The following is a 13,150-nucleotide window of genomic DNA, read 5'->3' as shown; positions in this document are numbered from 1 at the left end:
AGGGAATGGAGCCGTGAGATTTAACAATAGAGGAGATACAGAACCTCCGGGTTGTTGCCATCTGCGAGTTAATGCACACTATAACAATAGATAGACAGGTAGAATCGCATCACCAGACTATCAGTCTGGAAGAGAGGACGGAGTTGGGAGATAAATACCAAATGAAATACATTCATTAAACTACCACGACAACGACGGTGTACGTTCTATTGTGGAGACCAATGGCTGAAGATGTACGTGGCGTGCTGCGGCGGTTTAGTTTGTAATTTACTTTGAAACGAAAATATCGCCAAGTTCCGGTTGTGAAAGCTCCAGTGGCCACGTGGATTCCCGACGAAATCTTTTCCTGTAGACAATTCATTGCTTGGGAGCTGAACGGCGCCGTGAAGCAAGCAACTATAGAGTAGTGGATAGCGTCTCGTCGTGAGGCTCGAGAATCTTGTAATGCCTAATGGACTAGTATAACAACATGTACGAAACTATACTTGATTAACATGGTAACAGAAATCATTAAACTTGAGAAGCCTTTTTTTTCAATGAATTGTAAAACTGGGAAGAAACTCGGGCCATGTAGTTTTTGTATCCACAAAACATATTTTATTTTCCAAATACTCCAACAATTTCACTTAGCGAGTAGACATTAATGTCACTTTAAGCAATATTCCAGCTCTATCTTTTGGCACAACGAGCGAACACTTTAACCGGCCCAAAACAGTATTTCAAATTAGGTTTTTAAACGAATAATGTGGCATTCTCATATACATTAGCGTGAGAATATCCTTTCTTCGTGGTTTGAGGTCGTTGTTCTGCATCTGAATGGTTGATCAATTCTTTTACAGAAAGAATCTTCATGTGAAATTACGCAATGCTTTCGTTGCGGGAAGTCCATAACAAGACAACACCAGAGTGAGTGAGTGAGTTGGGTTTAACGCCGCTTTTAACAGTATTCCAGTTATATCGCGGCGTGTCAGCTTAATGTGGGAGGAAAGTCCGAAGTGATGCAGGTCTTAGACGTTTACCACTTCGGTGAAACCCACGAGCACGGGTATGGTGCTGACAAACCTAGAAACATAATCGGGGCGAACCGGGATTCGAACCCACAATCATAGGTTTCTGGCGTGCCCAAGGGACGCGACTCTGCACAGCGAATCGTGGCGCCTTAGACGACTGGGCCACCAAAAAGAGCGCCATAGTCCAATCTTTCGCATGATGACAAATATACTACTCAAAAGAAGGTAGAACACCAGATTCTGTCAAATGGCTATAGTTAATCGTGTGATCTTTAACTTCTTTTGAGTAACATATACAGATACAAAATGTGATTTCATTCGCATATGAAAGCATAAACTATTATCCCTACAGTCTTTCAAGGTACATATGTACGTATATTCTATCTTAATCACCGTAGTAACAAACGCAATCCTATTTGTGACATTTCCAGCCGCGCGTTCTTGTAAATCAAAGAGAGGCCTGATGTGATTTGTTCTGATATCTTGTCACTCTCGGTGGGTCTCGAATCTAGGGAACAAGATTCAAAGTGACAAAATAAAACACCTCAAAATCAAAATATCCAGAAAATATTAAATCAATTACGGAGCTATGGTGACACACACATGACGACTGCCTTTGATTCAGGCGTGGTATGGTATAATTTTTAATGAAATAGCTGAGATCAAAGATGGACGAGCGTTTGTTCAGGCATTCCTCAGCGAATACTACCGACCGCGACCGACTGGGACCGACAACACCCGAGATCTGACGGCGTCAGACATCGCCTTTAATTAGTCGTCGCTCGTTCGTGGATCACAGGTGAAGGTGACACGAGGGAGAGATTTGTCTGGACGAGAGAGAGGGAGAGATACCACCACTGATACGAAAGAGAGAGAGAGAGAGAGTAAGAGAGAGAGAGAGAGAGAATGCGTGTGTTACATCTGTTTCAAGACTTTATTTAATCAACCGAAAAGAATACTAGTCATTTAAGTCACGTTTTTCGAAGAGTTTCCACAAGTTTAACTTAAACATATTTTGGGTGCGCTTACGAACCTCTACATTTCCCAATTTAATTTTGGATCGTTTTCACAACAATGTCATGTAGATAAAAGACAATAAAACAAGTAAAATTGATTCAATTAGTTTAAAGTTGCCGGCCTTCACCTTCCCCTCACAAGGGGACTTAACTCTTGAACGATTTAAACGTCTCCACCAAAACGCTCATCTGTGTAGACTGATGGCGAAATTATCTAAATAAGCTAGGGGTGCAGGAAAAACTACCTGTGTTGATTGACAAGTGAGAGAGAGTTATTGAAAAGAAGGCGGAGACAGTGTCTGGAATAGCCAGAGGCGGACAAAATAACAACCTAATATCGCGCAAATATTGCTCAAACCAAACTTATCACGCTGTGGCCGGCAACCACGACGTCCCTGCCACGGCAAGGATCTAATTAAAGCAGTCAACGAGCTGCAGGCATATTCGACGGTCATAATTACAACTTTCATCCCCGATGTAAAAAAATGTACCAAACAAGCATTATTTTTTCCTAAAGAAGCACGGAGAAACCTTTCCAATGGCAACTTTTCTGTCTCATGACTTCCCCACCGTCTCCGATCGAGCTTCAAGCACCCTAGAGGCAGGAGCCCGCCTGAGGGTAGGGGGAATGGTGGAGGGGAGAGGGGTGAGGGGGAACACAATGGAAACCATCCAACTTACTTCCAATCCTGTCTATCCAATCTCGTCTGCTTTGCCCTAATGGCGGGAAATGTAAGCTATTCACGTGGAGTGCGGACCTAACGAGATGCCAGCTGAATTAGAATGTATACACATCTCGAATTCTCCAAAGCCTATTTAATGGGCGGATACAAGATTTTAGTCGCTTTGAAAACTTTGAAAACTTTTTATCACCAGACATCTTCGGAGTACTAAGTATTTCTCCTTTTACCAAGTAGCGCGTGGCCGGTCGTCTGCCGGTGTGTATGCGCGCGCATGAAAGAGCCGCGTGCTTACCTGGACGACTGTGTGACACGTGAGTTCTCTTAATAACTTCCGTAAATCACTTTAATGCAGTGTTCTGTCTATTGGCAACGTGTACATTCGTCCGTATTAAGAGCCACTGAATGCAGACAACATGCAATCTTTCAACCGGATTACTTCACATCACCATTTATGCTCCAATATGCAGGTGGGTTATACAAAATTTACCCCTGAGACTAATTGAAAAAGTGTCAGCGTGTTTTTAAGTGTCACTGCGGGTATCCCACCGAATGTTCTGTTAAGAACAATTAGGCCGTTTACAACCGACAAAACAAGCACTTTAATTTCAAAGTGTAGAGAATGATCACAAAGACAAGGAGCTTTGTATTCAAGGAGACGTTTTATACAATAGTGAATGACTTGAGGTTGTCATCAAAAATCAGTAATACAACGCAAGAATAACTTATTCACCCGAATGCATAGTTATTCATTGTCATTATTGAATATGTTTTGAAGTTTTAACGAGTGGCAATAATTTCATCAATACGGCAGACACGTGTTATACTTGCGGTCGGCAGACTGTTTCATTTATGTAAGATGTTTTCATGGCAAACGTATCTTAAAAGAAAAATCATAGTTTCTTTCGAATTCTACGATATAACATTTTTTTTCAAATTGCCATCTTAAGTAATAAACGTAATAAATAAAAGTAATTTGTTCTCAAAACACGCATGGATACGCCCTTTTAATCGTCCCTGCCACTTCACACAGCAGTCAGTATCCTTTTAATCCCGAGCTTTGAATCTCGAAGTACAAAGAGCCCAAACAGCAAAATATCAAACCTAAAGACTATTTGAACATTTCATTAGCTCCAGAAAACATACCCCGGTCAACCCAGGCGTATAATTCCCATAACGCGAGCCCCAAATTTATTAATTTCACCAATTAGTCACAAGTTCAATAGAATCGAGGACCCGAATAAGAAAAAATAACTTACAAATTGCTTTATTTTATATTTCCAGATGAAGTCATGAAAAATCGATCACAACAAAAATCTTGATAGTTTTTCGAAACCTTTCGCATCAAAAGAAAGTCTCTTTCATTTGGAACTTCCTTCACGATGACGTCATGATTCACGCACAGGTTACTTAGCAACTAGCAATAATAGTCCGCTTATATCAAACGGGGTGTAGTGTTTCCAAAACTACTTCCCATTTCAATCATACTCTAAAATTTGCAAGATGTCCGACTAAAATACATGTTTTTTTATCAGCTTTATAACTACTAAATTACCTATTTATAGCACCATATCCTTTAGGTGTGAGTGACAGCGCAGACAACTGTGGGAGGGGCATATTATGTACGTTACATATTTGACTGACAGTTCAGTTTGACACGACAGTGTCATGATCATCTAACAGACTAACCATGGTAAATGTTCCTTATGGAAAAATATAAAAAGTTCATATTTACGTACTGCCAGGGCGATGCCATATGAACATGGTCAACATTTAAAAATTCTTTTAATAAGTATCAATAGCTCATATTCGGTTCGGTTAGCGATAAGTCTCTTAATCTGACACACCTCGTCATTCATGCATTACACTCACAAAGTCGACTAACTTGCTTCCAGAAACATGGAAAGATGTTTTAACAAATGTAAAGTAAAATATTAAAACTTCTTAATTAAACAAATAACCAATCTGAATAGGTGATTTCCCAATAGCTGAAAAGATATACATTGCTCCAACAGACAATGATTATGGTGAATAATCATATTGAATATATGATTCATAACGATTCGTTTTACAAGCCATGGGCACTGCGAACATTTGTGGACCGTATTGTATATAGGATCTCTGCTGACATTCCCTCTCCCACGATAGCTTTATTCAAGGCATTATCAACCTCACCATCATCATCACCATCGTCGTCGTCGTCGTCATCGTCATCGTCAACATTATCATCACTATCAACGTTATCATCATTAACATTATGCCAAATACAACTATTTCATCACAATCATCATCAGTGCTATTGTACGAGAAAAGGATGACATATTACATCATGTTTATCAATATTTATCATCATTATTACCATAATGAGATACAAAGATGAAACTAAAACTGTACCATCATCATCGTCGTCATTTCATACAAAGCACAGGCCATATTCTAAATTCCTATATTATTTGTGTTTAAACACATTTCATTATTAAAATGGATTTTGAACAAGTTATCACAACTTTTTTTGCAAACTTCTCTAAAAATAGGTTATCTCGTCTCTACATCATCTACACCACCATACAAAAACCCTCTCCCAAAATAGGTTATTTCATCTCTACATCATTCAGCCTCCATACATCATTAATATACCCGTGAGGATCCGGGTAGAGAATAGGTCTTCAGCAACCAAAGCTTGCCGTAAACACATTTTCAATATTCTATAACTCATAACTATAAAGAGTGTGAATGAATATTGTTTTGTGCCACTTTTAGCAACATTCCAGCAATATCACAGTGGAGGACATCACACATTTTACACATTTTACCCATGTAGGGAATCAGAGCCGGGCCTTCGGAGTGACGAACAAATGTTTTAATGTAAGAGGAAACTAACGGGATCGGGTGGTCAGGCTCGCTGACTTGGTTGCTGCATGTCATCGTATCCCAATTGCGTGGATCGATGATATCAGTCACTGGATTGTCTGGTCCAGACTCGACTATTTACAGACCGCCGTCATAAGCTGGAATATTGCTGAGTGCGGCGTTAAACAACAAACAAACAAACAAAAACACCATCTTTAGCACAACAGCACTTATCAACACACTGACCTCCCTTTCTGACCTCATGGCTAAGCCGAACTTGCTCCAATCCAGGTAAGTTGATTACATCATTCAAACAAACGACAAGAATTCTAAATGGGAAGATATCCAGTGGCCTCAACAATCTAATCAATATCAAGTGACATAGTTCCATTTGATGGGACGGCGAGTGGAAGATGCTTTCAATCACCGTTCTTCAAATCTGCTTTTTCTACAGGTGCATTAGCTTGTGTGGAGTCGCTTAGTATATAGACATACCTTAGAATGTATATACTTATCAATCGGAGACGAAATTGTGTCGTTCACAGAATTGAATTTTCTTTAATGGATCCCAAAAACCATACGTATGGGGAGAACCAATTGGAAAAGTCCTGCTGCCAGGTTTGGGGACACACCATCACAAAGTTCAAATTTAAACAATTATTCATTTGTTACAAAGATATATAAACATGAAATAACGCAAATAGATACTCACCGATTTAATTCTACACTGTAAGTCTATCGTTGATCACCTTTTGCCAGACATCTAGTCATCTACCTCCACGTCTATTTCTCCAAACAATCTGAAATGAAAGACTCGTGTGTTCAGTATGTTGTCTATCGGTGATTGTCAAAGGGAGGTAACCGTTATTCCTACTCCATCGGCCGAAGAGGCATGTCAATATCGGTTTAGCGGTAGCGTGCGTGTCCAAGTGGACATGCTTGAACCAGCGGTCGACAACATACCTAACGTCCACTCGGAGTGATTTTACCGAATCGACGGATTTTCAGAGAGAATGATATTAGGATTTCGTGAATAGGTGAATTTTCTGTATGTAGATGCACTGCTGAGACAAACGACACCGTTCGTGATAGATGCTCGTTAGACTTATTTCATAGGTCACGGGGTACATAAAATCAGCTCTATCCTCTCTAACAAACTAGATAGGACACATTGTGTGCTAATACTCTCTCTATAACGCTGTGGCAGCCAATCGGGGGTACAAACTGGTGGCGACTGGGCGATAATATCACGTTGTGGCAGTGATGGGAGTCTAGCATCACGGGATATCTCGCAACGTGCACGCGATGACAAAAACTGCCGCAGGAATTAAATAGATCCCCACAATGGACAGTTAAACAAATATTGAACATCCATGAAAAACATAAACAGGTAATAACTGTAATGCATTTTTTAATCTAAACCGCGGTAACAATTCGTTGTTTCTTATTTAAATCCTAGGTCATGTAGTTGTTCCTTAAATAAATAGCGACAAAAATAAGAAATCTCTTCCATTGTACGATTCCGACTAGATCTTGAGCATGCGTTTGTGAATCACAAAATCACAAGCATGAATCACTATCAAATAGTGATCATACGAGGTATCCGCGAAAAGGTGAGCATATCCTGTCATCCGTCACAAATACATGCAAAGGCAAGTCAATTGTTCATCTGAAAACAGATTATATTTGGTTGTCCGACACCTAACCCATGATTCTGGTTTTATTGTTTTATCTATCATCGGTTCCGGCTTAGATTTAAAATAATTGATTCGATGAATAAAACTTTCAATCCATGCATCATGTGATTGTACGATGTTCTTGAAAAAAGTAGTTTAAGGTTTAAATATTCTCTTACTTGAATATTATTATTAAGCTGGTACATGTCACTGAGATTCCAACCTTGACCTTGAATTACACCTTGCTCCTTATATATCCTTAAACTTCGAGACAACCGGTAATACGAGGAAGGAGTGGCATGAACGTTCCTCGGGATAACCAAATGTGCTTCACTGTGAGTGACCGACGATTTACGCATGGGGGCCTATCAGCAATTTCTGCACTCATACGGGCCCAGATATATGCCTACAGTACTCATATAGACCCTGAAACAAATATCCAATACAGTAAACTACGGTTATAACGAATACGCTTATAACGAACTGACGGATATAACGAACTTACTTTTTTGGTCCCGACTATTCGCTGTAGTTATGCTGTATATATGCTTATAACGAACTACGGTTATAACGAACTAAAATTAGTAGTCCCTTTGAGTTTGTTATAACCGTACTTTACTGTACATCCAATGTAAGTCTATTAACGTTGGCAAGTCTAGATTACGGCAGTTTCTGAAAATAAAGAAAGTATGGGGGGGGCCTTATTTTTTTTATATTTCATTAAATAATTTAACAATTTTTTTTTCTGTAAAATGATTCATTTCAAAGACTAGATGCTAGTCTAATGTATACTCAATATTGTCGAGTATCTGGGACGGCTCTCACCCCAATCCCACCTCATTAAAATAGGGTGACCAAGCAGTTTTTCCGAAGACCTAGGTTTAACCCTTGTTGATCTGCATTAACCCCGCTGGCTATATGGGCCAGGGGTAACACGAGAAGGGAGGAGCACTAATTGAGATTTAGATGGTTAACAAGATACGTTCTGAGAAATTTACTGAATAGCTACAAAATGCCCTGGTGGGTAAGTTCTAATCCTAAACGATTTCAGAAGGTTCGCCCAGTGCCCCTGCACCCGTGACCACTCCCTGTCCGCTCAATACGGGATTGCAGCCGTGGCCAGAGTGACACCTCTAATATTCAAACGCTTTTAAACCCGATATATCTTTTCAGACGTTTTGGGGGGCACGGGTGGCCTAGTCGTCTAAGGCGCCGCGATTCGCTGTGCAGAGATGCGTCCCTTGGGCACGCTAGAAACCTATGATTGTGGGTTCGAATCCCGGTTCGCCACGATTATGTTTCTAGGTTTGTCAGCACCATACCCGTGCTCGTGGGTTTCACCGAAGTGGTAAACATCTAAGACTTGAATCACCTGGGGCTTTCCTCCCACATTAAGCTGACACGCCGCGATATAACTGGAATACTGTTAAAAGCGACTCACTCAATTTTAGACGTTTTGCACACTTACGCACTACTACGGAGGACTTCGAGAGAACGAAATATCAGTATGGAGCTATAAGGCATGTACTTCTGTCACATCGAGTTTCTCTTGTAATTCTGTTCGTATTTGGTGTGTGAGATGGTGGTATTTTGGTTGAATCGTTGGATTGTGACGCCGAAGGCCCGAGTACAGTTCCTCACATAGGTACAATGTGCAATGTGTGAAGCCCATTTCCTGGATATTGCTGGAATATTGCTAAATGCGGCGTAAATTCATACTCACTCACTCATTCACTCACATACTATGTGAAACCCAATGTTCCCCGCAATGTTATGTCCTAAATAATAACAAAGAAAACATTCTCTCTCTCTCTCTCTCTCTCTCTCTCTCTCTCTCTCTCTCTCTCTCTCTCTCTCTTTCTCTCTCAGCGTGATGAATGCTGAAGACAATGACTAACCCATGCAGTTAACATAGACCGCGCTCCACGGGGAATACCACGAGATTCTACAAAAACAGTTCCAACAACTCCTGGTTACAAAACAAACGACGTCTCCAGTTCCATTCACGTACTTCATCACACGGACAACTGAACATGGCGACAGCCTCTGACAATCTCTGAATCGTAATATCTAGAATCAACTGTATGTACAACGTCTAATAGAAATAACATGCAACACCAAGCAGTCGAGCCCTCCATTTCGTGTCCTGGCATTTCTAAATGTATTTTAAAATAGTCCTAAATACAACCATCCTTCGTGCTCCATGCTGTTTAATACTATTAATGACCAGCAAGCAAACGCCATTATGCCTGTACTTAAGGCCCATGGGAATATAAGGTCGGGATATTTGTACTAATTTACTCGATGAAGCTACTATTCCTGACTTATCGATTACCATAGAAATGACATAATCATACTCCGAAAGAAATAATAACAGCGACCGGATAGTACTTCAGTGACCGTCAGGATTAACCATTCCTAAAGTGCTTCTTAGTCGGCAAGAATTCAACCGACATGGCATCTCAATACAACACTATTCCCCACCATCGCGGCTGAATAGATGGACGATTGAATCTCAATCCTCTATGTAACCGAAAGAATGTAAATACAGCGTTGTATAGCTATCGGCTCTCAACCTTCACAAACATATCATGCCTAGGCAGTTTATTACTTGGCAAACTCTGGTACGATCTCCGCGTCCTCAAAACGCACACTGTCTATCGGTGATGTTTGCAGATTTTAGTGTCCGCCGTTCCATGGATTCAGTGTAAAAGTATTCTGTTGAATTTCAAGGCACTGGGTAAATATACCGTCAATTCGAAAAACTATTCTGCGAATATCGATGTGGGATTGCCTCGGTTGAGTGGCCCGAGAACTCGCCATCAGCTCATTGAAATACGGCCTTCCTCTTAGCCAACAATGCAGTTCCATTGATCAGACAAAACGGTTACATAAAGGAAAACACGGCCGCAAATGAAGGCAGCAGCTCCCAGAATGAGAAAACCAAAATCAATGACAACCATTTAGGCGAACATTACTTGTAAGTATAATCGAATGCTGCAGCATGGCATTAGCGGCAGTGCATGAATGCGAGATTGATTTGCTAGTGGTTTGCCAACCGCCGTAAGACGGACTGAGAAGCGAGGGGTCGACGTTAGCACAATAGGAATCGAAGTTTGACAGAAATTGTGAACATCATCTCTGAGAGACGGCAAGGTAGCTGTCATTAACTGACATATTCATGCTATCTGGGTGAACTTTTTGCCCACTCTGCATCCCCGTGTCACTCGACTAGGTGCATTCAAAGGTTGGGATCGCATGATGAAATAATCACTTAGTTATGTTGTCATTCAGGCAGAGCGCTACGTGCAAGAAATGACAGTCAATTAATTTGGTATCATCATCTAGGGATGGATATAGAACAGGTAGATGAAGACTTTACGGGAGGGGGTGAAAGGGGTCAGATAGGTGGTGTGGTTCGGAAGATGAGTCAATTAACTGTGACAGAAGTTCTTGATGGAAGGTAGGGGCTTGGGGAGGAGAAATGTTGATGGATCGTGTGGTAGGGGTGGGGCATTGGTGGATGGTGGCGTCTTTTGCTTGGTGATAACGGTAAAGCAGGTACTCAAAGAACATCTTGGAAGAGTGCGATTGTTGGAAGGAATGACAGGCAATGGGGGTGGATTCGAACAAGGTGGGGGTCGTTGAGAAAGACGGTGCAACGGGATGATAGTGTGCAAATGCGAGCAGCAGTTTGGTGCAATATAAGACTGACGTACATATTGAGAGAGGGTGCAATGAGTCGGTCGATTGGAATATGGGAATGACACTAAGTTTAAAGAGTAGGCTTCTGGGAGAAGATAGCAGAGGTAGGGGTGATAGTAGGTACACGGTTGTGGTAATTGGAGCTCAGATGAAATGAGGGGTGTTCCGCGGAAAAAACAATGAGCTGGGGGCTGAGAGTCTGGTTATGGGAAAAGAGGCAAGGATAGAGGGGAGTTAAAGTTATGGATTGACTTGGCAGGATATGACAGAGTGGAGTGCCTGGTGAGGTCGATTGGAGACGTTCACAAGCCTTTCCTCGACGAGGATGTTCGAAGTGCATCTATATAAAGGATTCCTCATTTATTTTTATCGTCCACGTGGGTGTGGGTGTCACCGAGGCGGTGGTGGGAGCCAGGGGTTGGTCCGGAGGAATGAGAAGACATTAGGAATCGTCATGAGGAGGACGGACAGTCAGCTTCTGGAGGATCAACGGCAGAGAGTATGACAGAGGGAGGGGGTCGGTAATACATCGATGGGTTTAGAAACAGAGGAGCTGATACAGACGGAGAAACATGCATTTCTAAGGTAATCAGTGTACGTGATAAGGAGATTTCCTTGGTAAAACCTATCAGGGCGGAGTTATAACAATACTGATTTCGAGTGACGTCGCTTTGAAAAGTATTTGAGATATATCACGGCTTGATGAGGTAGTAGATGAAACATACGATAACTGGTGCCGAAATACTTTGAATCATAATCGGGGCGAATCTTTGATTCGAACCCACGTCTGTTGGATCCTGACGAGCAAGGGACGCAACTCTGCGCAGCTTGTAGAGGCACCTTAGACCAATGTACAAGAAGCTGCCACAAGTATAAACAACTCAGTGGGATCGATCGATGTGTCTGACGAAGCTCGGGTCGGTCATTGTTACCAACTGATCTCCATAAAAGTGTGGAACGGTGCTCAGGTCGCTCATTGTCAACAACTGATCCTAATATAAGTGTGGAACGATGCTCAGGTCGCTCACTGTCAACAACTGATCCTAATAAAAGTGTGGAACGATGCTCAGGTCGCTCATTGTAACAACTGATCCTAATAAAAGTGCTGAACGATGCTCAGGTCGCCCATTGTAAACAACTGACCCTAATAAAAGTGTGGAACGATGCTCAGGTCGCTCATTGTCAACAACTGATCCTAATAAAAGTGTGGAACGGTGCTCAGGTCGCTCATTGTAAACAACTGATGTCCATGAAGTGTGGAACGAGGATCAGGTCGCTCATTGTAAACAACTGACCCTAATAAAAGTGTGGAACGATGCTCAGGTCGCTCATTGTCAACAACTGATCCTAATATAAGTGTGGAACGAGGCTCAGGTCGCCCATTGTAACCAACTGATCCTAATATAAGTGTGGAACGAGGCTCAGGTCGCTCATTGTCAACAACTGATCCTAATATAAGTGTGGAACGAGGCTCAGGTCGCTCATTGTAAACGACTGATGTCAATGAAGTGTGGAACGAGGCTCGGGTCGCCAATGGTAAACAATTGATGTCCATGAAGTGTGGAACGAGGCTCAGGTCGCCCATTGTAACCAACTGATCCCAATAAAAATGTGGAACGAGGCTCAGGTCGCCCATTGTAAACAACTGATGTCCATGAAGTGTGGAACGAGGCTCAGGTCGCTCATTGTCAACAACTGATCCCAATAAAAATGTGGAAAGAGGCTCAGGTCGCCCATTGTAAACAACTGATGTCCATGAAGTGTGGAACGAGGCTCAGGTCGCTCATTGTCAACAACTGATCCCAATAAAAATGTGGAACGAGGCTCAGGTCGCCCATTGTAAACAGCTGATGTCCATGAAGTGTGGAACGAGGCTCAGGTCGCTCATTGTAAACGACTGATGTCCATGAAGTGTGGAACGAGGCTCAGGTCGCCAATGGTAAACAATTGATGTCCATGAAGTGTGGAACGAGGATCAGGTCGCCCATTGTAACCAACTGATCCCAATAAAAATGTGGAACGAGGCTCAGGTCGCCCATTGTAAACAACTGATGTCCATGAAGTGTGGGACGAGGCTCAGGTCGCTCATTGTCAACAACTGATCCCAATAAAAATGTGGAAAGAGGCTCAGGTCACTTATTGTAAACAACTGATGTCCATGAAGTGTGGAACGAGGCTCAGGTCGCTCATGGTCAACAACTGATCCCAATAAA

General features: G+C 41.9%; 1 protein-coding gene across 8 annotated transcripts in view; it reads right to left on the bottom strand.

The window, feature by feature from the left end:
- The window catches only part of LOC124140510 (frizzled-5-like), a 120,047-nt gene that overhangs the window by 32,334 nt on the left and 74,563 nt on the right, over nucleotides 1-13,150 (bottom strand). For all 8 annotated transcript variants that reach the window (XM_046508117.2, XM_046508122.2, XM_046508118.2 and 5 more), the window contains one exon: nucleotides 6,269-6,356. The gene's annotated coding sequence lies outside the window, so the exon portion shown is untranslated. The remainder of the gene's footprint in view (nucleotides 1-6,268; nucleotides 6,357-13,150) is intronic.

This window comes from Haliotis rufescens, unplaced genomic scaffold, assembly GCF_023055435.1.
Source record: "Haliotis rufescens isolate VD_foot unplaced genomic scaffold, xgHalRufe1.0.p SCAF_4, whole genome shotgun sequence".
Lineage (NCBI taxonomy): Eukaryota > Metazoa > Mollusca > Gastropoda > Lepetellida > Haliotidae > Haliotis > Haliotis rufescens.
This window is presented reverse-complemented; position numbering and strand designations above follow the sequence as displayed.